Below are 27,552 nucleotides of genomic sequence, written 5' to 3'. Positions count from 1 at the left end.
CCGCATAGTTTTTGCGCATAGCTCCACAATAACCTATTGCGCTAAAATTAAGGCGAGGTATTTCCGCACTAGTACGCTGGTGCACTAACTGCTGACGTATATACTCTCACATAACTTAAGCCAAACATAAATATATGAAAATTCCCCGTAGCTGGAAAGAACAAAGGTAATGTTGTTTACCGTCGCTTGGAAATGCTCAGATAATTTTTTTCTTTTCGCATTATTTGATCATTAGTCTTCACTAATTAATCAAAATTTCGATTCTTCTAATTAGAAGAAAAGTTTCAGTTAAAAAAAAATTATAGCAACATGAAGAACTCCTGATACAGTATTATGTTGCTCAATATGTGCTACATAAAAGGGATTTTTTTTTTCTGAGCGTGAAAGAAGCTCGCGAATACACGCGAAATTTCCGCGCTAATGTTCGCTCGAGGCTCTTTGCTTGTATTCGCGGGCTTCTTCCACGCTCAGAAAAACCTTTTATGTAACACGTATTCAGCAATAGAAAGCTGTATCACAAGTTTACAATTTTCTCATTGATGCTTTTCATCTAATACTTGAGAAGAATATAATACTTGAGAAGTTGATTATTTAATTAACACTGATTATCTAACTAGGCGGAATGAAAAAAAAATAACCAGAGTATGTCCAAGTGACGTCAAACAACATTACCTTGGTTCTGTCCAGCTACGTCGCATTTGCATATTTTTAATGTTTGACTCAATTTATGTGGGACACCCTGTATGGTGCCACAAGCGTAGTACGAAATTTACTCTCCTCCTGGTGTTTCTTCCATCGTAATGGTCGCGGTATATGGCTGCATTCGTGTACGAAATAAGCCTTTGTCTTTACATTGACTTGTCCTTTCTTCCAATCGCTGGAAAATCTGGAAAGAGATCATTAACGGTACTATACCAGCATGGCGTGCCTAGGCCCTTCATATATTTGTCGGGTCGTGCTGTGCCTCGCCAACGCATCAGGATGTTCTCCCAGCTACGGCTTTCTACTTTTATATTGTTGACCTGTGTGCTGCTGTGTGCACTGCCAACGCGTCCTAGAAAGCAGGCCTGTCCATTCTGCTTGATGAGGTCACGCTACTTTGCGCTACTGCCATAGAAAGTAATAGAACGCTCCACAGTAAGCCACGGTTATTTTGTCGTCATCGCAGCTGGCCAGATGCTATATCGCCCTCAATAACACTTCTTACACGATTTCCTTCTTTCAGGCACGCTTATTCGTACTCCCTCATATTTTAAAAAAAAGTTCAGTTACATATGCTGCTGACAAACAAAATAGTTCCTTATCTAGCATGCACTATATTAAACTGATACTAGTGCTCTATGGGGAAACAGCATTATGCATTTTCTCGGTTCTACCGGCTTGGCGCTTTCCCGGTGACGTACCAAGCTATTTCGGTCGATATCTTCGGGCTTCAATAAAGTCATAAAAGCAGGCTGCTCCATCTTGCGTCGCGGGAACACGTTCACTGTACCACTTTGATGCGCCTTTTCATTTTTCTTTGCATCTCACGAGCACGTCGCGGAAGATATGACATTTTCACTCTGCGATCCGCTCCTTTGACTTCAAAATCCGCGAGGAACACCGTCGTCAAAGGACCTATAAGCGACACCGCAAGCTGGAAAGGATGGCGATCTCAGGATGAGTGCAGTGAGGATGAATACATGGGATTCACATTGCCCCTACGTGCTTTCATTGCTTCTTACATGGTGAGAGTATCAAAAGAAGAATTACATGAAATATTAGTGCCCCGTTGGAAATGAGAATACAATACCGAAGTGCACATAGCACTTCACTTACGGCATATACCGTAAGGTCACGCCGCTATTAAAGCGGAGAAAAAGTCAGGGGCGCGCGGTACGGAATTTGCTTTGTCTTCGTTCCCTTCCGAAAGTCGCAGTAGCACGCAAGTGTTTTGCACAGGTTCTTGGTGCCATATATTTGTTGCTCAACAGGTTCAATGACATATACAATGTGCCATTGCTTCTCAGGCTCTGCTTATTAACAATTTATAGTGCCTTCCAGTTTGCCTTCGGTTCGCTTCCCAGTAACGAGGTCGCGAGATAATATACGTGCCACGGCGGTCGCATTTCGATAGGGGATAAATGCAAAAATTTCCGTGCCCCGTGCATTGGGGGCACGTTAAAGATCCCCTGGTGGTCAAAATTATACCGGAGTCGCCCGCTAGGGCGTGCCTCATAAGGAAATCGTTGTTTTGGCACGTAAAACTTCAGAATTCAATTCATTTCAATTATGCTGCTTACTTCGATCAAAGGAACCGAATAGCCACTGGCACACTTGCAAAATAGTAGCAGGCTGGCCATATTCAGCTCCGAAAAAAGAAACGGAACTCTTGGCGCGACATACGCAGCCTAGGATCTGACTCTTCAAATTCTATACTCTCTTCAGGGCTCTTATGTTTTTTGTACACTTGGAAGTCGGTCATAAACTTGGCGTGTGGTACAATTTAGTGTTTATACATAGCTAGCAGCTCATTGTTCTCATACAGCCACGAGAGCCAGGTACACACACGGTTATCGCGGCTATAAGAAATGCTGTCACATTTTTTATTTTATTTTTTTATTTATTTAAGATACTGCCAGTCTCTACAGAGACCATACATAGCAGGTGGGCACTATATACATATACAGATACAAAAATGTGTAAAGCATGCAACAACAAATGTGTAACAACTTGCACTTTCCTGATAAGCAATTCCTCATAAGCAACTACATAATATATACACCAAATACAAGTACATGCTAATTTTCCTGATAGAGTAAAGCAGCATTTTAAATATTCTGTGCTGCATGCACGACTTCATACAAAAGGTACAGGTACGTGCTGGTTTGCGTAATCAAATAATAGCACTAGTACTTTTAACATGTTAGGAGATTTTTTTCAATTAGTAATTCAAACTCAGACAGTGAGTCAGAGTTAGTGGTGAGAGGTGCTAACATATTCTGTTCCCGGATGGCAACCGGAAAAAGGGAATAATTAAACACATCATTGTTACATATATACTCTACTAAAGTATTTGCATGTTTGTGCCTAGTAGGTTGTGCGTGTGAATAAGAAGTATAATTTGAAATGCCAGTTTTCAAATAATTATGCAGGAGTTGGTAAAGGAATTTTAAACGTGCCTGTTGCACCCTTCCTTCTAACGTAAGGAGCCCAGAAATAGCTAGAAGGTTAGTAGGAGAGTCTTCCCGTTTAAATTTGTTATGGATGAATAGAATGGCCTCCCTTTGTAGTGTTTCTATTTTCTTTGTGTTGGTCTGCGTATGGAGAAACAATACAGTGTTCCCGTATTCTAGGATCGGCCTAACAAATGTTCTCTACGTTAGTTTTGTTGACAAGGGGGCCAGTTGAAGTGATCCGCGAAAAAAAAAATCATTTTTGCATAGCAGATGAAGTAATGTGGTCAATATGCTCGTCCCGCCTTAGGTATGACGTTACTGTTAAGCGTAGATATTTAGGTTTCTGTACTTTAGTACAAGCTGCGCCATTTATGATGTAGCAAGCACCTGAAGGTTTTTTTCCCCTCGTCATCTTCATACATGCTGTTTTTTTACATTGATTGTCATCTGCCATTCTGAGCCCCATTCTGTAATAGTACTAAGGAATTTGTTAAGGGAGTAGTGATCCTGATCGTTTTTAATTTCTTTATAAATTTAAAAATTAAATTATAGGGTTTTACGCGCCAAAACCACTTTATGGTTATGAGGCACGCCGTAGTGAAGGACTCCGGAAATTTCGGCCACCTGGGGTTCTTTAACGCGCACCTAAATCTAACTACACGCGTGTTTTCGCACTTCGCCCCCATCAACATGTGGCCGCCGTGGCCGAGATTCGATCCCGCGGCCGCGTGCCCAGCAGCACGACACCATAGCCACTGAGCAACCACGACGCCGGGTTTCTCTATAAGTGTTACAGTCATCTGCAAATAATGTTATTTTTCAGTCTATATTAGTAGTTATATATATATATATATATATATATTTGTTGTCGATATTAGGCATTAATATATACGAGAAATAACACGGATCCGAGCACGGAACCCTGGGGCACTCCTGACGTAAATGGTACTATATCTGATGGGATATGTTCGAGAATAACAAACTGAGACCTATTAAACAAACACACATGTACCCCATCAACAATTTCTCCGTCTCCGATAACGTTATTTAGTCTAGTTATTAGCTTGGTGGGACAAACGCAGTAAAATGCTTTTAAAAAGTCAAGGAGGATTATATCCGTTTGGCTGTGATTTTTAATACTTAGTGTGGTTAACTGCGTTATGGTCGATAGACGATAGACCTCTGTGAAAATCGTGCTGGTTAGGGGATAGAATGCCTTTATTTAAATAAAAAAAGTTGAATGATTTAAAATTATATGTTCAAGTAGTTTGCATGCCACGCTCGTTAACGATATTGATCTGAAATTTGATTCCATGGATGTATGTCCCGATTTGTACATCGGGATAAATTTAGCTATTTTCCAGCCTTTGGTAGTTTTCATGTCGAAAGAATTTACCGAAAATAAGGCCGAGGTAACTGCTGCATCCATGTGCGCACTTTTTAACAAATTGGCTGGGTACGTTGTCCAGGCGACACGTTTTTTTAATGCGTAGGACAAGCAGAAGATTAAGACCACCAGCGTCGTTGATAACAAGGGAGTCCATAGTGGAAAGAGTCCGTGGAACTAATTCCGGCCTGACGCCATTATCTTTGGGGAAGACCGAACGAAAGAATTGGTTATATCCATTGGCTTTATCGGCTTTTTCACTTGACGAGAGCTGAATTGTGAGTGTGTCTTTTCGGCAAAAGTGGTTCCAGAATCTATGTGGGTTGTTCTTTAGGAAGCTGGGTAGTACAGTGTTAAAGCAGTGGCGTTTCGCTTCTTTAGATTTCTGTTTGAAGTTTTTTGCAGCGAGTGCTAGCCTAGGGGTGATAGATGGGTTATTGCCTGTTGCTTTGCTAACTTTTCGTAACCTTATGAGTTGGCGTTTTGCGTGTATTACTTCCAGAGTAATGTACGGGTTAGTTTTCAGTGTTTTTTTTTCGATTTAACAGGAATAATATTTGTTACACACTGAGACATGATGTCTTTAAAACGCAACCAGACAACATTTATATCAGTCCAAGGATCCTCAGCCAACGCCGAAAACTCTTGGAATTCGTGAGCTGAATAGGTTTGTGTGTGGGCGTCGTCTACTTTGTTGAAATTGATTATAGTTTCGGCTGCGCTTTGTACTGATATTTTGTAGTCTAGAGGTAAGATGCACATTGGAATACTGTGATCGGATATTCCTTCTATTACTTTCACCTTCACTTGTTCTTAGAGAAAGTTATTACTTAGCAAGATCTGGTCAAGCATACTCCGAGACTCATTTTGCACCCTTCTGGGGCATTCCAGAATTTGGCGAGGGTGAACATTTGACCTATATTAACCTATACCTTGGCACCACTTAATAAAAAGAATAAGCAGGGTAATCGAAAGTGTTCACTCTTAATGAAGGATAGAACGGCCGCACACAACAAATGCCACAAGTTGTAGAAATCGCAGAAAAATTAGCAGGAACACGATATGTGGGTGGTTTATGTTATTATTCTTTGGAATACTTTTGTGGGCTCAACACTACCAGAAATTTAGAACATGCCTTTTTCTGCAGGTTCCTTCTCTATAGTCACTGACTTAAGATCTGATACGAGTCCTGACAAGTAAGCATGAATTGAAATTCGATGGAATGCTTTTTAAGGTCAGTCTGTCCATAGGCACAATATGAGGAAGCCGGCTTGTGCGTTGCCTGCATTAGTGGTTAATTGAAAACCGGGTGGTCTCTCTCTATCTTTGCTCTTTGTTGTTATTCCTTCCCCTGCTGATACGTACGCTAACAAATTAGAATATGAAAGAAACGGCCACATCTTCTTTCTCAAAACTGCGCCACAAAAGGCGTGAATAAAGGCCGAGCAAATGGCGATATCGTTTTCGTTACACTATCGCGAAACCATCATGTACATTACAGTAACATTGAACTCTGAAGACTCTCTGAACCACGGCTTAACTGCCCTCGCATCGAAAAAAAAAGTCGTTCATCTTCATCACTTTCCAGTGGGCATTTAGCGAAATTAATTGACCGTTGATATTATAGACGCTGCATATTCTCTTGTGCTTTGTCAAGCACCGCTTAGGCACTTCGGCTTTACCTCGGCACACAATCATTTTAAAACATATTGCCTATAGTATACTAGCATGCGCCAAGTATTTTAGAATGTGGCTATGCAAACAAAGTTTAAAGTCCTTGTTTTCGATCTCTATACAACAGAACTAAGCAAAAATTTGTTTAAAATTGTGTAGGGCCCAGTTTCAGTGTTTTTGGCGGCAACGTCCTTTCTTCCTAGCATAGACGTTGGCCTTGAAGCTAGTGATCTCGTGTGCAGTGAAAAAAAAAGAATGCACGCATCGCAACGGAAGCCAGCTAATCAGCCATCGTACTCTACCAAGGAATTCCCTTCGGCATAGGTGTATATATTCAAGAAGGGATAGCATTGAAAACGTCAAGCCTGGATTTTTTAGCTTTCGGTCGCTGCATTGCTGGGCTTTGAAAAGCATTCAATGGATGCGCAAGAAAAAGAGAACTTATACATTGCAGTCTATCAGCAGCGCGATAAATAGGTAGCTCCAGGGGAAAAAAGGTATAGAACAAGCAAAGTTCCTGTTTCATCCTGAAGAGTTTATACATACGACATTTTTTGAATCTCGGTTTTAATACTCATGCACGACTGCCTTTCATTTAGTAATATACTCATGATACGGTGAAGCAGAAAAGTACAACTGCGTATTGCAATTCCTTCTTTATTAAGGTGCGCTTGATATATGTATATATATATATATATATATATATATGTATTTGATATATTATAATTATTATATTATAATAATTATATTTGATACATGATACGCTACATTCTTATGTGTATATATATATATATATATATATATATATATATATATATATACACATAAGAATGTAGCGTATGCAAATTCACTCCATGTATCAAATATAATCCTCACCGGTGATCTGCTTTCACTGGGCTATAGCTCAGCTCCACGGAAACCCTATGCACTTCTGCGTGCATTTTGCCTCTTGGCAGTCGATTTGATATGAAAAGCCTGTCAAGGAAGGTAATCCTGCTTGGTTTGAAAGCAAACAAAAGCGACCTCCTGTAAACTAGGTGCGCTTTTGATTGGGCTGTTCAAACAACGCTGTTAGTCACCACCCGATGCTCGCGTGTCACTGGGTGTGTCATGAAATTTAAAGCTTGCCTGTGGCGGATAGCACATTTCTAGTTCGTGAGCCGGTCTACTCGAAGAGGGGGACTTGGACAAAAAATTGAAATGCATAATCCACTAATTAACAAAAACTCCCTAAATATGATTTGAATCAATTACCTTATGACCCATATTGGAATTTGCAAATTCTAGCCGTGGAGTTCGCATGGCGGATCCACTTGGAGCGAATTCACAGGATAGCATCACTTTCGAGATATTAATTCCCGAACATTGCGGAGAAATGCACTGGCATTCCAGTTAGTTTTGTGCTTCAGTGCATAAAAACAACGTTTCGTCAATAAAATAACAGGAAAATAGCTGAAACACCCTGTATACGTATATATGACAGAGAAAGCTTTTAAAGACGGTTGGTCTGAGCCCCTCAGTCCAGTGTCCCACCGACCTCTGCCGCCTGCCCGACCTGGTTATTTCAGGACGTTTTCGTCTTGCGAAGTCGCAGCGGGTGAGCTGTGCCTCCCACAGCTTCATAGTATTGCTGTTATTTCGCCTTTGATGGTTCTTAGTGCAATACCAGGCTACATACACTAGCGCGTACATGTCACCGCATCAAGGTGTGATGGGATATCCACTCGGTAGCAAGTGGGACACATGGAGTTTAACATATTTAGATGGGGGAATACCCCGGTTCGTATATTTGCGCCAATCGGTGGCCTCTTTCCGACTAAGTTGTGGATAAGGACGTGGATATTTCATGCGGCCTCCTTGTTGGTGAGGAAGGATATCTTTGGCATTTAAATTGATGAGGATTTCGTGAGGGATTGTGGCTTGGTTAGGGTTAGAAAAGGGCGCCGTCACACGGTTAGTGGAGCCTCCAGGTAACGCTTTAGCCTGTTCGTTCCCCTGTATCCTCGCGTGCCCTGGGCATCCGAGTCGGCGATTGCGGTGGTTTAAGGATGTGGCCGATGATCGCGCTTGATGTATAATTTTTCTTTTTAGCCAGAGCATTGAAGATCTCATGACGCAAACTCTGCCTTGGGCGAATTATGTTGACTGTCTTCGATCATCCAGCATGTTGGCTTATTGATTTCGGTGTTTCGTTATTGTGCATGAAGTCATGGTCCGATTTGTATAGGTGCCGTAGCAATTATGGGGCATACATTATGGGCAGAACTTTCTAACCATCAAGTAGCTTGACCTTTAGCAGTTTAATTTCTTTAATTAGTTAATGGGCACAAGTCAGAGAGGCGAGGTGGGGAAGTAATTTTTATTTGATTACCAGAATGCTATGTTTAGGGGAGTCACGATGAGTCATCATCTAAAGCAAACAGTAAATGAAGCTTGCTCTTATTATTTGTTAACTTTCTGTGGCTCTATCTGATAAAATAAAATCATGCCCCTCGATATACCTCTTCTTTCCAGCTCATAACCAATCATGTCATTCTTTATCAGGATAGAAAATGCCACACTGCTTCGTAATTGAGCATAAATAATTGGGCCATGGTCAACCAAATTCATTAAATGTCTATTTGACATATACAGGGTGTTTCATGCGAACACTTTCAAAAATCTTTAAAAGTTTCCTGTCGCAGATAATACAATTACAGTTCATGAGCTTGTCTACTCGAATCGGCGGATAATACTTGCACAGAAAATTGAGATGCAGAATCGACTAATCAATAAAACATCAGGAATTAGGTTTTAACTTGTTACGTTATGGCGCTTATTGCAATTTACAAACTCTAGTCGTGGAGTTCGCAAGGTGGATCCACTTGGAACGAATTTTCAACATAACACCAGTTTCGAGATATAAAGTCCCGAACTTTGGGGCGAAATGCATTGACATTCCAGTTAATTTGTTAACAAAACGTCGTTTTATGCACTGAAACGCACAAGTAACTGAACGCCGATGCATTTCTCCACAGAGTTCGGGAATTTATATTTTGAAACTGGTGTCGTCCTGAGAATTCCTTCCAAGTGGATCTGCCTTGCGAAGTCCACTGTTAGAATTTGTAAATTGTAATATGGGTCATAAGATAATTAGCTAAAAGTTAATTAGTAAATGCTTGTTAATTAGTCCATTTTGCATTTCTATTTTTTGTGCAAGTAGTGTCCACCACTTCCAGTAGACCGGTTCAGGAACTAGAATTGCGATATCGGCCACAGGCAACTTTAAAAATTTTTCGAAAGTGTTCGCTGAAACACCCTGTATAATCCCCCTTCCGCACCACATCTGTGACAAATTGCACAGCTATAACTCCCTTGGAACTTCCTAACACTTGCACTACACTCAATGAATAAATGAAGACAATGCTGCTGAATACTTAATCTTAGAAGAGTATAAAATCATCATCATCATTTTAAGGCGCACTTTATTCCTGTCATGTTTCATTCTGACACGCCCGAAATTTCTGGAACGACGTAAGCAGTGTTCAGTACGTGAAAACGATCCTTGTAAAAGCGCGAATTACAAAATTTCGTAACTTCCTAAGACGCACCATTACACATCCCGCGAACAAAGCCTGGTGGAAGTTCAACTTAATCCAGTCTTAATATGTGTAACATTAGTTTCAAATGTCGTTTTACAAGTTACAGCTGTTATTTAAATATGACTTATTCGACTTTCAAAAAGAAGTTTACGGCGAATACACTATCCACAGCCATCTAGTTGCAATAACAGCATCGCTGTAAAAAGTATTTGAGCCGCGTTGCACAGTGAGTGAGCTTTCGAAAAAGAATTTGCATAATTTCGTGCTTAAGGGTAGTGGTTACTACTTCATGTAGACGTATTTTATCTGAAGGAATTAGTTAATGTGCGAACGCGTTTCATCTCTTGCAGTCCCTGCCAGCGATGTAATTGATCTCGGATTTTTCCTATCTCCGAAGTACAACCTTCTTCTGTGATATTTTCCAACTGTAAATATCTCTTAATGACAATCTTATATCAGCCTGCTGTATAAGCAATATAACCAAATATCGGTTGAGGCAAACGTTTTGTTGTAAGTTAGTGACGAGAACCGACATTATGTTTTCCAAGTTGTTTGACCACATTAGTCAATTTTATCACAAACTCCCCAACCGCTGTCAGTGCAGTTTAAAGCGCATTTGATGAGCTGCTGCAGCATACTTTTTTTTCTTACATCGCAAATTATTTCTTACATCGCATAATAGCTATTGCTTAATGTTTTCTTAACTTCTCACCCTTACATAGTATCTCATTCCATGTACCAGTCTGGCATGACTTCCGGCAACGACATTGCCTTGTTATTTCTCATGATGTATAGCCAAGCTAACAAGAACAGTTACCGAGACCGGCCAAGCAGTCTAATTTTCCGCATCAACCATGGCAGCACATTATAACTCTATCGAAAGCGTCCGCTGAACTGCATTTCGGAGCTATTAATCAGCGTTGCCCAAATTGGGCAGCATAAAAATGTCTTCAGCGATGGCCCCATTTCATGCTCCAGCAACCAGCATTCATAACAGATTAGTGGCGACGGAAGCGAAAGGCATGCACGCAAATTCGCGACGCAATATAGCGGTGGATCTTCACGCCAGTGAGCGTATATCTAAGTCGCGCGGAAGTGACTTGAAATATTACGCAGGACAGAGAAGGAAAACGTTGCAGCTCAACGTAGCATATCGAACTCAGTGAGCATTTCTCAGGGTGCATTTCGAAACGGTTTTATAATGATGCCATCTAGGTTCAACCGGTAATGGAAACGCGAATCGTGCTGTCCCATTCATTGAAATCAGCTGACGGAAACAGTCGCTTAGTAACGTCCGAGATCGGGCTAACTATGGCTCTGCATGATCAGTCATTCGTATGCTTTCTGCGATCGATATCGCGTTCAACGTACAGCACTCGCCCTACAGCCTTAATTAGCTCGTGGCCGGATCCAATTTTCGTATTCAAATAAATATGAAAGGCAAAAACCGCTGAAGTGAATTTTAAAAAAAATGTCACAGGCCTGTGCGGCACACGCAGCACAGTCACGGCGCAAGCTGCAGGAGGTCCATAGGAGACCGTCGTAAAATGCTTGAAGACGGTAAGTGCAAGTACGGAGTTTACGAAAAGTAAGCGTTTTAATTTGCTCACATTTATTGAAAGGCACTCAGGTGTGCTTTATGATTTGAAAAGCAGGTCGCGAAGGGCATCCAGCGGAGCACTACGGGTATTTTGTTGTCTATAGATGCAACTGTGACTGGGCCTGTCCGCCCGATGTTGACGGAGAGCTGCGGCTTGTGCTGCTCTCTGCACAGCGGTCTGCTGAGCCCGACGTTGCCTGCTTGCAGCCTCACGCGTAGCGCTACTATTAGTTTCTCCAACAGAGTTTCGTACCTTGCGAGGAGGCGCCATAACGTGTATAGAGGAGTAAACACAGGCATCGAGACTACGTGGTCGCACATGTTAAATCCCTTGACGCATGGCACGATACGATGCAACTTCTACTTGTCTTGACAACTGGTACAAGACAACGCACCTGCAATGCGATGCAAATTTTGCACATATCAACGATACGCGGCGCGCACTTCCCATTTCATGACAACTAGCATGACAACTTGCAACCATGCAACTCCTGCATGGTATGCCACCTGCTGAAATAGTATGCAACTTCAGTGCAAAATGTGCACGTATCGACGCTACGCGACGCATGTCTCACATCGCGTGACTCTTCGCGCGCTAGGGCGCCTGTATAGGTCATGTTTCCCCAGCAGGTAGCAAACGCTGGCGTGGCGCAGTGGCAGAGTAGCTGACTCCCGCGCAGAAGGCCCGGGTTAGGTCGTGGCGGGAACTCGGCATTTTTTTCGCATTCCTGGCGATAGCTGTGGTGGACAACGGCGACAGCGATAGACAACATCGCCAACCGTCGCGAATATTAGCCCCGAGAACGACCTACAGGGGCGCTGCGAGTCTCACTGGCGAGACGTCAGGGCACGAACTCGCGCTTGTCATCTGCTGCAGTTCTGGTGGTGTCGGGGCGTCTTCAGCAGTGTGTTTCCGTTTGTTTGCTCTCGTTCCCTTCTATACTTGTACACTTATGACGGTCATCTCAAATATATTTTGACGACGTCTTCATTCGCGAAAATTGGGTTAAAGAGCTTATTTCATTGACGACCATATATTTCTCAAAGGTAACGTTGCAGTCATCATCATCATCATCATCATCATCATCAGCCTGGTTACGCCCACTGCAGGGCAAAGGCCTCTCCCATACTTCTCCAACAACCCCGGTCATGTACTAATTGTGGCCATGCCATCCCTGCAAACTTCTTAATCTCATCCGCCCACCTAACTTTCTGCCGCCCCCTGCTACGCTTCCCTTCCCTTGGGATCCAGTCCGTAACCCTTAATGACCATCGGTTATCTTCCCTCCTCATTACATGTCCTGCCCATGCCCATTTCTTTTTCTTGATTTCAACTAAGATGTCTTTAACTCGCGTTTGTTCCCTCACCCAATCTGCTCTTTTCTTATCCCTTAACGTTACACCTATCATTCTTCTTTCCATAGCTCGTTGTGTCGTCCTCTAGACGTTGCAGTGCCCATCTAGAAAGCTCAGACAAGCCCATTGCGAGTTTCTCATGCACGTATCTACACTTTTCAACAGCTGTTTACGTTAATAATAAAAGCATAACCAGAAGAACATAATCCAGTTACAATATCCTACCTGCGGTGATGCAACAAACATGTCACAAACACTGGCTGTATGTGACTTCCACAACATTTACCTTAATTTTAACCAGCTAAAGCATGTTTGGTCACGACGAGTAGTTGATCATATAATATCGAATTTTCGCATTACTTCACAGTAAAGCTCGGCAGTAATACGAACTCTTAAAACTGCAGTTTGGATTCTACCAGCACCACTTGCTTCTTTAACTGCTTCTCAAAATTAGAACGTTCTTCATCGTTAATTTTAGGTGGCGGTAATTCGAAGAAAAGCCAATTGAGGCTTGCAACTATTTGCAGCATACGGATAGGAATGTACCAATATTCCGTATCCCTGTGCGACACCTCAAACTGACTCGAGGAATTTATTCGAGCTTTGGTCAGGGAACAGACATGGAGAATTTATTTGGCGAGCAGACGCAGGCAGCTCGGTCGAAATTTTTCAATTAAATATGCCTTTTGGACCGCATACAGCTGCAGGCAGAAGGAAGCCGAAGCCTCATTCATAGTATGGGACATATTGAAAATATCATTATTCCCCAGTGGATGTGAAAAAGCAAGTGAATTCATGTGATGCTTGTGGTGTCTTCCTTCCTAGGCGGGTATGCTGGGTTTTCATTTAGGTACTCGCGAAGCCAATAGTTCTCCACTTGTACACTGAAACAAACAGGATCCAGGCGTGGTGAGCCAGTAGGTGTCTGAATTTTCATTTTCAAGGCAGCCTAAGCTGCGCTGTAGTGCATCGAGCATACTTTAGCCAATGCAATTGCCGCTGTAAAAAACTGCATCATGGCTTCGATTCGAAGTTCTAATCAACGGATGGGTTTCGAGAACAACGCATTCCTTGCCATAATGACAGTCGGTTGCTTCCCTTGCTCACGACGTTTGCCATATTGTGATCAGAAGCTACCGAGGGCCAATATGAAGGCTACCACGACAGGATATACTTAGCGCCAATTGATTGGCTCTCAGCCTTAATCACAAAAACCTTCTTTCAGGTGATTGCTGTTATGGTATTCGTGAAGCATGCACATAGTATACATGATGCCCAGTCGTGTTAACACCCATGAGCAATGCTTTTTCTGGGTGCCTGTTTCAGAAAACGGTCGAAAAATAGCTGGAAACTTTTTAATACAAAACGCACCTTTTCTCGTCTTCCTTTCACGCATTATTAAAGTGGCATTTGATTAGAACAACTCATTAGAGTAATAAGAATCATGATGAAGGCTTCGCTAGGCAGTGTCCTAACATGAATTTGTAATGTTGACGCCAAATAGCAGGTTAAGTTAAAGCAGGTTAGTTAAGTATACTATGGGAATTTCAAGTGTTTAACGGAGCATCATACACAATGCCGCGTGTTGAATTTGCAGACGTTCTTTTTGCGCAAAATTTATGAACAGACATGGCGCATATAGGATACGCGTTGAAAAACCAGTGGACCCTTCAAGGCTACATAGCTTGCGATACCCAAGCCACAAATGTTCTCGACTGAGCGGTTGTGAAGAAGAAACCATGGTTCAGGCAAGAGAGCAGAAAGAAGCCGACACATCCTTCAATAAGTACGGCTCGAGCCACCAGTACCCCAAGCATGCACGAAGAGAACGAGCACGCGCGGCAGCCGAGCGAGCCGGAGCGAGCAATTTCTCGTCGCTAATTAAATTAAGCGAATATCGACTTGTGCTGTAAGATTCTAGGCTACGTGAAGCTGACCCCAACATGCAATTCACTAAATAGCCTATATAGCGAATGCTTCTTGAACGTGATAGGAAAAATTGTGAGCGCTTGGTGTGGTTGTCTGAAAAGGCTGACAAACGCACAGACCATCTTCTATAGCATTGCAAAGATTACGATACTCAGGGTTATAGGATTTCCGGAGAAGATACATTCTTTGTATAGGGGGCTAATATCGCTATGTGATATCTTGAGTGCATGGCCATTACAAAAGCTGCCAGGACAGTGCAGAACGCACGTAAGTGCAGTTGCTTCATGAATGAGCAATATCGAAAAATCATTAATCTCTTGATTGCAACTTTGAACACAATAAAATTTGTACTTATGAATGTATTTTCTTTTTCAGCATTTGCACATATGTGTGATTCCGTGATTTTTCTCCTTACTGCGGGTTTTAGGGGCTCTTGAACGCTTGTTTGCGAGTGCTGAGTGTTTAGAATGGACTACTCTAATAAAATACATTATTTTTATTTCCTGAGCTGATAAAGAACATTGTTTTTTCTGTATTTGTGTTGTGTGTTGTGAACATTAGAGCTTTTGTCACTTTATAATTTTCTCTCTTGTTTGTTTAAAAGAGTTTATACGTTTGGTGTACAAGACCGCTAATTAACAGAAGTGGAGTAGCCCGTGCCGTCTGCTGGCGCCAACATCTGTCTAAGAAAAAAATATCTAAACTGCAAAACACTACCGACTGTTGTAAATACCAATTTAATTAGGGCTCTCAAATGTGTTACAAAAGTTACTGAAAATAACTAGTGTTAGAAAATATTGAAGGTCAAGGTTCACAACTCCAAAACAGTCCGCCAAAAATAACAGTGCTCATTGCAATAGCTAGAATAGCATAAGCTTGTCGAAACTGTTCGTTTTTTCTTACGAGAAAGAAAGCAGGCCAAGGCGAAGTAGTGTATATTTGTTCTATACGCTTTATTCAAACTTAAATTGCTGAGTATCAGCGTATTTTGCGCAGCAGGATGGTTTCACCAATACGCGCACGCGCACGCACGCACGCATGCACGCACGCGCGCACTACGGTTACCTAAAAACTTGAAATAAGAAAACACAAGCAGAAAAAAGCGCTCAATCTTAAATAATAGAATGGCTGTGTTTCTTTGTTACTCATTGTTTATTTCATGGAGTCACGCAAACCGCAGAAGTGTGAGCATGCGCTCCACTTTTACTACTGCGCTGTATAAGTTCGTTGTCCTCTGCAGAAATAGCGCAAGGAAATGTGAGAGCAAGAATATCTACAAGGCCAAGCATAGGAAATAGCTTTTCGCTGCAGACCTAGGGATGTCGGCGAGAATTCGTAAATCGGTCGAACGAGCCGCTATTCGAGAAAGAAAATGCCTAAAGCTAATTATTTGCGTATTCATAGGGAGGGGCTTCACTCGCTCTCGTTTAATAATGCCACACAATAGACATGCCCAGCATAGCAGCCAAATCTCTCACTTCTCTCTCCACGCTATCTTATTTAAATCAATGCAGTACGGTAACGACCTCTCTCCTCTTCCCCACTTCCTAATAGAAACGCACAAAGACATCGTTTACACTTGTACGTGCTTTGAGTTGCACAGAGCGGGGGGTCAGCTGAATTTTTCTTATCTTGGTTTGTATCTGACAGTTCGCTCTCTATGTGCAATGGAAGGTATCCTAATGTATATTTTATGATTGAATTTCATAGTTCACAAAATCATCCTCTTATGTCATCCGAAAAGTATATCACGTTTAAATTCAGGGTCCGACGGTAATGTAAGTAGAGGTCAAAGGTTGGAAAAAATTAACAAAAAATAAGGATTTTTCTTCTAATGGTTTCAATAACTGGCAGAGTTGTCAGGAACAAACCTCGCTGTCTTGTTTTAAACTAGACTAACCTCAGATGCTCCGCTCGTACATCATTATGACAGGATAGCTTTCTTTTTTGTTGCAAGCTCGGTAGCAGCCTCTGGTCGGATTCTCGCTCGCTAAGAAACGCGAGGACACATCGTGAACGCATTAAGCCCAGAAGCCTGCCAACCTTTTTGGTGACAACAAAAACACAATAAATTGTTCCTTCTCATAAAGCCTTTCGGCATCCTGTTCCCGCTTGAAAGAGCTTTCGCAGCTGTTTTCAAGCCTGCAAATTTTGAAAGCTACAACAAATAGCTTTTTAAAGTTCGGCCTCGCAAAAGTACCGTGCGAAAAAGAGGACCTGACACGCGGCTTGTTAGAAAGACTGCAGTAAAAGCAGTTGTCTTGACACTTCACTCAGATACAGACGGTTGTTATAGGTGATAAAACGTATAAGAAATAGCTCCCCCCCCCCTCCTCCCTACCCAGCGCCTATGTCTGTTGAAGTACTACCCCGCTTCAGATGACATATTGCCTACATCAGCTTTCCGACGGAGTCTAAGAGAAATTTATTACTGCGTCCACGATCAAAGGCTACCATGGAATCGCAAAATCCCTACGTGGGCACTGACGACAATCTCACATAAGCCAAACTGCACTGCTAACGAATGTGCTGATGCTACTCATGTTTCCGCAGGTCTGCATTAGCGAAAGCACTCGTATTGAAATCTCCACGCGGATATTTTGAATTTGTTTAACAAGGACACGTGAACACACGCTCTCTCGGAGGATTTATAAAATGACACAACTGTAGTGGTGGGCTTGCCGACAGCGCCTCCATTTTTGTGTCGTCGAAGAAGAGGAAATAAAGGAGCATGCATGTATTTTCGAAGTTTGTTTCTTTAGGAGTGGGAGGGGGATGTGGTGAAGGTGACTCGCTGAATATGCTGCCGCTGGCCAGGCACGTACGGATGCACGCCACGATCAAAAAGATGATGTTCTCGTGACGCCTGCGGCATAAAAGATGTTCACCCTCTAATATATATATATATATACATATATATATATATATATATATATATATATATATATATATATATATATATATATCATAAGAAACCAACAAACACTGACGCCAAGGACAACACACGGGAAATTACTTGTGCTTAATAAATGAAATGAAGAAACGATACATTAATGGAAATTAAAGTGGATGAAAAAACAACTTGCCGCAGGTGGGAACCGAACCCACAACCTTCGCATATCGCGTGCGATGCTCTACCAATTGAGCTACCGCGGCGCTGTTTCCCCATCCACTTTAATTTCCATTAATTTATCGTTTATTCATTTCATTTATTAAGCACAAGTAATTTCCCGTATGTTGTCCTTGGTGTCAGTGTTTGTTGGCTTCTTATGATATGACTAATAAAAATCGGGCCCCTTGGTTAACCCCCTTTCTTCTCGTTTATATTTATATATATATATATATATATATATATATATATATATATATATATATATATATATATATATATATACATCAGAATGTAGCGTATGCAAATTCACTCCACGTATCAAATATAATTCTCACCGGTGATCTGCTTTCACTGGGCTATAGCTCAGCTCCACGGAAACCCTATGCACTTCAGCGTGCATTTTGCCTCTTCGCAGTCGATTTGATATAAAAAACCTGTCAAGGAAGGTAATCCTGCTTGCTTTGAAAGCAAATAAAAGCGAACTCCTGTAAACGAGGTGCGCTTTTGATTGGGCTGTTCAAACAACGCTGTTAGTCACCACCCGATGCTCGCGTAGTCTGTTGCGTAAATCTGGCGTCCTGAGATTGAAATAAAACATACTCGAATAGTTTTGCGTTATAGGGCCGCTGTTTTAACTTCTTATAAATCTAATGTACAAACAGTACTTCGGATAAATTATTGTTTCAGTCATCGCATCTTTCAGGCATGGGAAGTAGAACATGAACAAAAGGAGCACCAAATAAACTGATGCAGCCATGTATTCTGCAGGTCCTTCAGTTATTTTCATTTGTTGAACGAATATAGTGACTTGGAACTTCAGCCTGTTGAGGTTGCCCTCCCTAATCATGTTGTGCCTAGTAGCATATGTACCAAGACACAACCACGAGAGGTGTTCAATGCCCGCCACAGATGCTGCAGCCACATACTTGGGGCACATTCCAGGGTCTCCGTTTGGGGATACCGAGGCTCGGTCGACAGAAGTCATCATCGTCACTCTAGCCCGAAGCCCTCAAAGACAAACTTTCGGTACTCGGGAAAGTTTTCGGAGAAGGAAGCTGACGCAGGGTGTCATAAGTATAGACAACGTATCAAACTAACTTTCTGAAAATTCCGTTCATTATATTGAACATTCTGGGTGGTTACATTAGAGAAGATATCGTCAACAATTAAGCTTCATCATGGTAGGAGAAGCTTACTGGCAATGGAAATTATAGATTTTCAAGGTAACATTACAAATTGAGAACAGTAAAATTAACGCAGAAAAACATACCAGAAGATAAATGCCCGCGCATGTTTCTCTATGAGCGCGTAGACTCGATTGAATACTTTTCCGGTTATTCCAATGTTCCAAGCGTTTAATGGCCGAGAATCGCGCAGTCCCGTTGGCGTCGCCTTGGAGAAAATTACGGCCCTGTACTCTCGGGAATAATTAATTGACGACTTCGGCAATAACTGTAGCATATGCAATGCTTGCTCCCGCTCGCTTTTTGTACGTTTTGGCTCAATGCACAGGGGTTGGATTCATCATACTCTCTACGGTTCAACATACTGAACAGTGGGTTTCAATTTGATTATAAAAAAAATTAGCTTCCGTGGAAGCTGACGAAGTTCTACGTGAACATAATTGAAATTATCACCACAACTATTACTTCTTGTATTCAACTTTGATCACCTCCTTTTCTTAGTTGGAGGCACACTTCGTGCCGGTGCCCATATGTTCACGCAACAGGAAAGTGCGGGACGATTGAGTATTCACAATAATGTTCAACACAGATTTCTTTCCACGAATCATAGTTCTCAGGTTTGTTAGTCTGTTCGACACAAATGTAAATACAAAACACGCTCGCAACATGAAAAAAAAAAACTCATCAGACGAAATCCTTGTGTTTCAGAACCTCGCAATTCTTTATCTACTTTTTGGCGGAGGCGGACACCGCAGCCCGACCAATCTTTATTATTTAATTTTCTTTAGGCAGTAGGGCTAAATGCTTCCTACATACTTTCTCGCGCTTTATTGGCCACAGCAAAATAAAATCTCCCAATGAAAGTTCGAGACATGAAAATCCAACGTGTATCTCTCGCGGAGATAAGTCTTAGGTAGAGATGCGTTAACTTTCCACATTTTCATTGTGAACAAAGCCATTTTGTCATTTACACCATCTTCATAGGAAAAACTTGATATTGATTAGTTCAACTACTTCGTTTAATTTCATTGGTAAAGGGGATTGCCCTGATTCTTCGAACCTGCATGAGGCACATCTAACGGCTGACTGTTGCTATTTGCCGGCCGCTTTCATTACTCGCCAAATGAGGAAATTCCACTAAACTTCTCAATTAAACATTTTTTGCGTGTACTTTTGCAGTTCTTTTATTTCATTTGTACTTAAGACGTTACCGCTGTCGTACTTAAGGATTGAGTGGACATGCGGAAACGGCTAAGTTCTGTCAGAGGAATACGAAAGGGAATACATATAAAAATGTATATCTTTAGGTTGCCTGAAGTGAATCAACTCAACATAATTCAATTACACCTTGACTGCTACAATCTTGCTACTAACGTGCTACCATTTTTGACGTCATGCAACGAGTTGTGTGGGAAAGTGATATAGTGTGGATGTTAGCCCGTGGTTCTTCAGCAGTTGTGATGTTCTTGTTTAACTTTCCTGTATCCGGAATACAAAAGCTTACTCACCACGTTCCTATATTTTATTTATTTATTTATTTGCAGTACCCTTAAAGACCACAAAGGGGTATTACATAAGGGGGGGAACATCACTGCACACTCACAGATAACACAAAAACAAGAAAGAAAGCACAGGCATATACAGAATATACAGTGACACAAAATACATCAGAATTTTTGATAGAAGCAATGTGTTTCGGCCGTTAAATCCAAAGTTTAAAAGCCAAAAGCAAAGGAAAGAATTTGAACGATTTAGTGCTGCAAGGAGGTAGGTATACTTTGAATGGATGATCAGTGCGTTGGGAGATGTAAGAAGCAGGGCGAATATGTTCTAGTCGGAAAGTACAAGTGCTGTGATAATGTTTGAAGAAGTAATGAAGTAAAGAAATGCGTCTTCGTTGCTGAAGTGTTTAAACTGTCCAGGTATATTGAAGGTGTGTAATACTGTCGCGTGTGTTATTGCTTGTTATAAAAGGAATCGCACGATTCTTTAATGATTCCAGCCACTGCGTTAAGTAAGCCTGGGGCGGATTGCAAATAACAGAGGCATATTCCAGCTGAGGTCTCAGTAGAGTGTTGTACACCAGAAGCTTTGTGTCAGGCCTGGCCATATAGAGTGTTTTACGTATTAGTCCTAGTGTTTTACTCGCCTTACTGGCGATGCATTCTATGTGCTGACTGTATGTTAAGTTAGTGAAAATAATGATGCCGAGGTATTTAAACTCATTTACTGCCTCAATGGCAGCATTGTTGATATTATAAGAAAATGATAACTTCGAGAGATGCGTAGTGAATGTCATTGCCTTAGTTTTATTAACATTAATCTAGACTATAGACTATATTATTATTATTATTATTATTATTATTATTATTAAAACATATAAATATTAGGATATATTAGCATTATTCTAGGATAGAGAACATAGGTTAGCCCTTCTGACCATGACATCAGCATTACCATTTAGAACACGAAAAGAGACACTGAATACTGAGAGATAAGATACCTCGCCGTCTTGCGAAACCCCAACTGGCCAATTTGGTGCCCTAAGCAATGTCTTTTTTTTTCTTTCGTGAGTTACGAAGGGTTTTCTTTTTGCAAGAACAAAGTGTAAGAAAACCTCAAGAAGAGCCAAAGTAAATCTGAATCTAAATCTCGACACTCGCAAGAAGTACTAGCACGATAAGTTTATGGCGGTGGTCGCTCATAAACCAAGTTTGAATTCATTATTCACCAAGTGAGGCCTTTAGAAAACTAACAGAGCTGTCGCAAACGACTATAGAGTGAAGGAGGAGGGGACTTTGTGAAGAGAGGGTTGTGTAAGTATGCAGCGAAAGTGCACTCTTTAATTCTTCTTTTCACATTCTTGGGGTAGGGACGACGAAACCATTCGCCATCTCTACCTAATGGTTAGGGGCAACGCAGTCTCAGTAATGAAAGCGCCTGCATTCGAGCAGGTGGCTTCGTACGGCTTCATGTTTTATGCAATCTTCTCTCACTGGTCTCTGGTTCGTGTTTGCGAGACTGCTGCAATACCGTGTCATATGTGCATAGAAAATATTATGAGAGAAGCTTGCATCGCAAGAATATTTGGAAGCGAATGTCTTTGGGACGCATTGAAGATAAGAAAAGAAAGAACGCTAACAGAGGACCCGAAACACACCAACGCAAGACGATGTGCCAAAGGAATGAGATGAGGACTATATATATTGTTTCTTTACATGCTTTATACTGGTACTAAAATGCACACATATGTGAAGAAACTTGTTACAGAGAACACCATGAATTGCATTCACAAAGCATCTAGTTCGTCACTGTTGTTTGCCATTGACCAGTTGCCTTCGCTAATAATATGTCCAGCATCAGAATTGGCTCGAATCTTCTCTACGCACAATTCTAGCGTAATAGGTTTTGTCGACATGGGCCGTGATCAGCATGTACGACTGTAGGGCTTGATAATATGCAGCGTAACGTTTGGTACGCAACGGCTGGAAACCAGCTGTAACCACTGCTGAACTTACGTATTGATTGACGTGGGCCATTAAAATGTATCCTTGTGTAGCACTGCCATAGACTTTGCGTGTACTTATAGACTGGAGCTGTTTCGTATTATATATGCTAGAAGAATTTCTTAGCCTAGTTTGATTTCTGCTCAGCCAAAAATTATACCTAAACTTGAATATAAACAAAAACTTTACGTCTTGCAGATGGCGGGTGGTGGATGTGGAAGGGGGTACATCAAGTTAACATATGTGCGATCGGCGGCACTTCGAGTTCAGATTTGATATCAAAAGAAGGCGTTATGAAATAACCCTCTATAGGTATAAAAAATATGATACAAAACAAAACTTGGCACTAGTAATTTGATTTCCGTGTGGAGCATGGTTTGAAAACGATGGCGTGGAAGGCCCCTTAAGTGCCCACACTTCTAATTTTCCACATTTGATAAATAAGAAGACATATTCGTCGCCAAGAAAGCTTGTCTTGCTACTAGCAGTTCGGTGTTTTTTTTTTCTGTGGCTGCAGGAAATCGCTATTTTTGGACGAAGTGTTAAACCGAACACAGTTCTGAGTCCCAAGTTCAGCGCATGCGCAATGGCTAGAAGCTATTTCTAAAGGCCAACCAAAGCTTCTGTGGAGTCTTTAATCAAAAACTTCTGACTCAAAATAAACGCCACGGACTTCGACGCACACAAAATGGAAGTCTCAGACTGGAGCGAAAATTTGGCCGAAAACACACATTTTTGCTAGAGTTTTAAACAAGGCATCACCTCCCGCCTAAATGTTTCCAGGGGACAGGACACTTTTGCTTTTTCTTTCTCCTTACAAGAAGCCTCATATTCCAGCTCCATTCCGTCTGCCTTTAATTCCTGCGCATTCAAATGCCGGCAAGGCTTAAGGGTAATCCGGCCCCACTCGCGAAGATTCCTTGAACGTGACTAAGAAAGGCTTTAGCCTGTGGCCGTGATGGCGGTGTTCCGCAAAGCGGATATTTTAACTGTAATCTCATTTTTTTCCGAGAGTCAGATGAAACTCCAAAATTGCCGCGAAACCTTTTAGAGCGTACTTCAAATGGCCACCGGTTCTCAATGCGCCAGTGCAAGCAGCCGGGGAACTGCTAGCTGAACTGAAGGTGTGAGGGAGAAATATGTGACGAAGGGGTGACAAACAAGCGACTGCTGTAAAACGTTCTCAGAAAGAAGAAGAAGAATCTGCTTTGACCCTTTTCACACTGTGACCATTTAGCCGCCTCATAGAATTTACATGCGGCATTCGTTCGTCAGTTTGCGCGGAACACGAGTAACAGGCATATTCTATTGCGGGTGAATATAAACAACGGTTTCATTCAAGTGCGCACTAAGGTGTGTAAATATCTTACGCTGGTACAAAACAAGCGATATTTACGGTGCTGGTACCCTAGATAAGACAATCTGTCCCTGTGTGTATTGTGTTTTGTGATATGCTCTTATTCTCTTTTTATTTGGCGTGAGTAACGAGTTCAGGGATTTGAGATAGTCGGCTCTGACGCAGGTTGCCTTCTCATGTTTCTACATGAAAATTAAGTAGAAAGAATATATATTAATAAAAAATGTAAAGAAAAAATGGCTGTGGCTTAGCTAAGGTTAAGCCCAGGATGCGAAGCATACTAGCCTTTATTTTAGTTGTTGAACCACTGTTTAGCCTGGTGAACTGCTGTTGCTTGGCTATATTCGGTTCGGCTAGACGAAGAAACAACTCATGCAGGCGAGCGCACGAGCTGAGACCCGGCTATTGTAGCTACGCGGCCGCAAGCGAGCGCACGAGTTGAGCCTCGGGTTTTCAGCTGCTATGACGTCATATGGTAGATACGCGGCCGCGCGCGGCGCAGCAAGGAAGAGCGTGGTTGTGCGGCTAGTATGCTTCGCATAAAAAGCAAATACAAGTGTTGCAAACATGTTTCGGAGGTGTGATCAACAGAGTGCTTACGTGAGGCGGATGTCGCATGCATACAATTTTCACATATTGACACGTGTACTTATCTTTATCGGGCGACCACGTTTCGCCGCTTAACAAATGTAATCGCACAGCGCGGGACGCGCCTGCATGTATCCGAAGTTTCTGGAAAGTTATCGATGCTTCTACCCGGCTGTCTGTTGTCGCCGAACCTTGTGTTATCTGATTTCATCGCGTGACGCGAATGGTGTAGAACTTTGTGGAAGGCACGCGAATCTGAACGATTAGTCTGGAACATTCGACGACTGCTGTATAAAAGCTGACGCGCTTGACCCGCTGATCAGATTTTCGACGATCGCCGACCGTGTTCGCCGCTATCGTTGTGCTATATGTGTAGCCTGTTTTGTGGGCACAGGTTCGCCCAATAAAAGTTAGTTTTGTCGTTCGTTCACAGTATTGCTACTGTGTTCTTCAACGTCACCACCACGTGACAATATATTTTTGACTGTGAATCTTACAGTATGGCTAACAGATTTCCTGCTTGAATTTCCCATTCTAATTTTCCCTCCTTTCTTAAATTGAATTTAGCTTATTGCATTATTTGTTGTTGTTTCTGTTTTAGTGTTTTTGCGTACATTGTCGGCAACATGGCTGTTGGAGCTAATAAAATGCGCCCCTGTGCAGTGCCATACTCATCAGCACTGCACACAAGAACGGCATTTGTGCATATGCCGAGTGATCATTAAATGCCGTAACTATTGCTTAAGACAACTGGTGCCTATCGGTGTTGTGGACTCTGCTGGAACGAACCACTTCAGTATCCGAACGTCAGCTTGCCACATGCGGCCGGCATAAGCATAACGGCGGACGGAGGACAAAGTAGGTCTTCCTTCATGCATAGAAACACAACCGCAACTGCAATAGTTTGAAACAACTTGGTATGATTGCAAAATGGCACTTCGCTTGCTCTGGTCAAAAGACGATCATAACCTATATTGCGCTATATGTTTTCGAATGAGGTCAATCTGACTCTCCGGGCGCGATGGCGGCGGCGTCCTTACGCAATGTAGGTGCGAGCACAAACTGCGAAGAATAGCGCGCCCGCCTAAAATGAAAGTTTGCAATGCGATACTTGCGCAAGAAAACCATAACCCATGTTCGACATTTTTTGTCTATACACACGGGGGGATTTATAGGAAGAAGAATGCCCTACGCAGCTCTCTACATTGAAAACATCGCGCCGGAAAGAGCATACCCCTTGGATGCGATGACAGAATTGTGCTGATGATTTTTCTGTCCTTTTATATTACTTTCCATACCGCATTGCACGTAAGCGTTTTTATTAGTTACTTTATAAAAGCAAAGTTTCGGTAGCTCTCAGGAGAAAGCATATAGCTCTCTCCATATCACCTCCCCCCCCCCCCCCCCCACACACACACACTTTTCTTACAGCTTCCTCCACGAAAAGGTAAAGAAATACACTCCCTAAGTGTGAAATCTCCCGGCATCTTTAAAAAACGTAAGAGCTGACTCGAATTTTCAATACAATATAATGCTTCATCGCAAGCAGGAGACGTAGGCCAAAAGAAATTAGATTCTCTAGGATTTGGTTCCACGAAGCCGTTTTACGAAAGTTGCTAGGCTTTTTCCTTTCCGCTGCCGATGTTTTAGCGACAAGCACGAAGCAAAATGCGCTGTACATGCGGGTAAGCCCCTCGTCTAGTAAAGTTTAGATTTCGGTATATTGGACAACCCACCAGTACACCGTATGAAAGGCCAAAGATAAGCCTATCGCTGCACCAGGACGTACTGTTATCTGCCGTCTCAGACTTCTCTTATTTCCTCTGCCTTGATGGCGTAGCGTGGTAACAGTGGGCCTAGAAATTAAAGAAGTACTGACGCGTAAGGCCGAAGTTTCAGAAACCTCAGTAAACGCGTCTCGTACGTGTACGGACGCCACTTAGGAAGCAAGGAGGTGTAGGGGAAAATGTGAAATATTTGAAAATTGGCAGTTTCGACCGCAGGGCGAAATAATGACAGCCCTAACAAGGATTAGAGCTGCGATCGAATTCCTGGAATGGGCTTTTACCTATACGCGGTTGTGACATCTTGACGTAGCGCAGCAGGAAATTTAACAGACTACGCCAAGAAATATAACGCGGTAGCGTTAAGGGCCCTGTGTCGTAAAAAATCCGGCGTCGAACATCGCTGCGGCAAAACTAATTTTAAACCAAACTCCGAATGACGCATACCAAACCCCTCTTTTACCACCAAAGTTAATACATTGTCTTTCATTCTTTAAAACGTTGTTCCTCGATATTTTGAGAACTACGCAGACAAACAAATGTAATGAAAAAAAAATAATACTGGCAGCGCATATCTTTTATTTTAGCCCTTCTCACAGTGAAATAAAAAATGTGCGAAACAATAACAAGAGATCGACGCACGCAAGAGCCCGCGTTTCTACCAGAAAGCTTGGCTTCGTGCATAGCGATCGCCGCCAGCGTTTCCCGGTATACGTTTCGGTTAGATAAGGTGCATTTGCAGGGAAGCATGAAAATAAATCATTGGTCTTTGAATGCTGTCGCATTCCACTCGTAAACGTGAAGCTTAAGGGTCCTCCAATTTTATTTCGCTTTGTGATGACGTCCCGGCAATGAGGCCGAACACTGTCAATTTTTTTTTTCAGAGCACGCTCACTTTAATTCCAGAGGCCATTTTGATCGAGCGGCAGTGGGAACTCAAAAGTGGCTGGTGCGCACAGCTGCAGGCAGGGAACGCAAAAGCCAGCAGAAAAAAAAAAAAAGCAGAACTCTAGCTTGGCTCCATCACCGAGCCTCCACGTTCGCTTTGCTTCGTCGTTTTTGCAGCCAAACGCACTCTGCGTCTCTGGAGAGCCTGCAAACATGCGCGAGTGAGCGGCGCATGCGCCGTTCATAGTGGAACAGTACGACAACGACACCGACGATGACGGCGCTAGCGCGAGTAGAGTCTCCGTACAATTGATACCGCAATACAAGTTGCGCTGCGCGGCCACACTCTGAGATAGATGGAATTGTTGACAATAGGAAATAACGAACAGCCCCTCAGACTTTCGGCGCAATTAGTTCACTGAATGAAGCACACGGAAGTAGTAATCTA

The sequence above is a fragment of the Dermacentor variabilis genome, chromosome 4, assembly GCF_050947875.1.
Source record: "Dermacentor variabilis isolate Ectoservices chromosome 4, ASM5094787v1, whole genome shotgun sequence".
In the NCBI taxonomy this organism is placed as follows: domain Eukaryota; kingdom Metazoa; phylum Arthropoda; class Arachnida; order Ixodida; family Ixodidae; genus Dermacentor; species Dermacentor variabilis.
Note: the sequence above shows the minus strand (reverse complement) of the source record.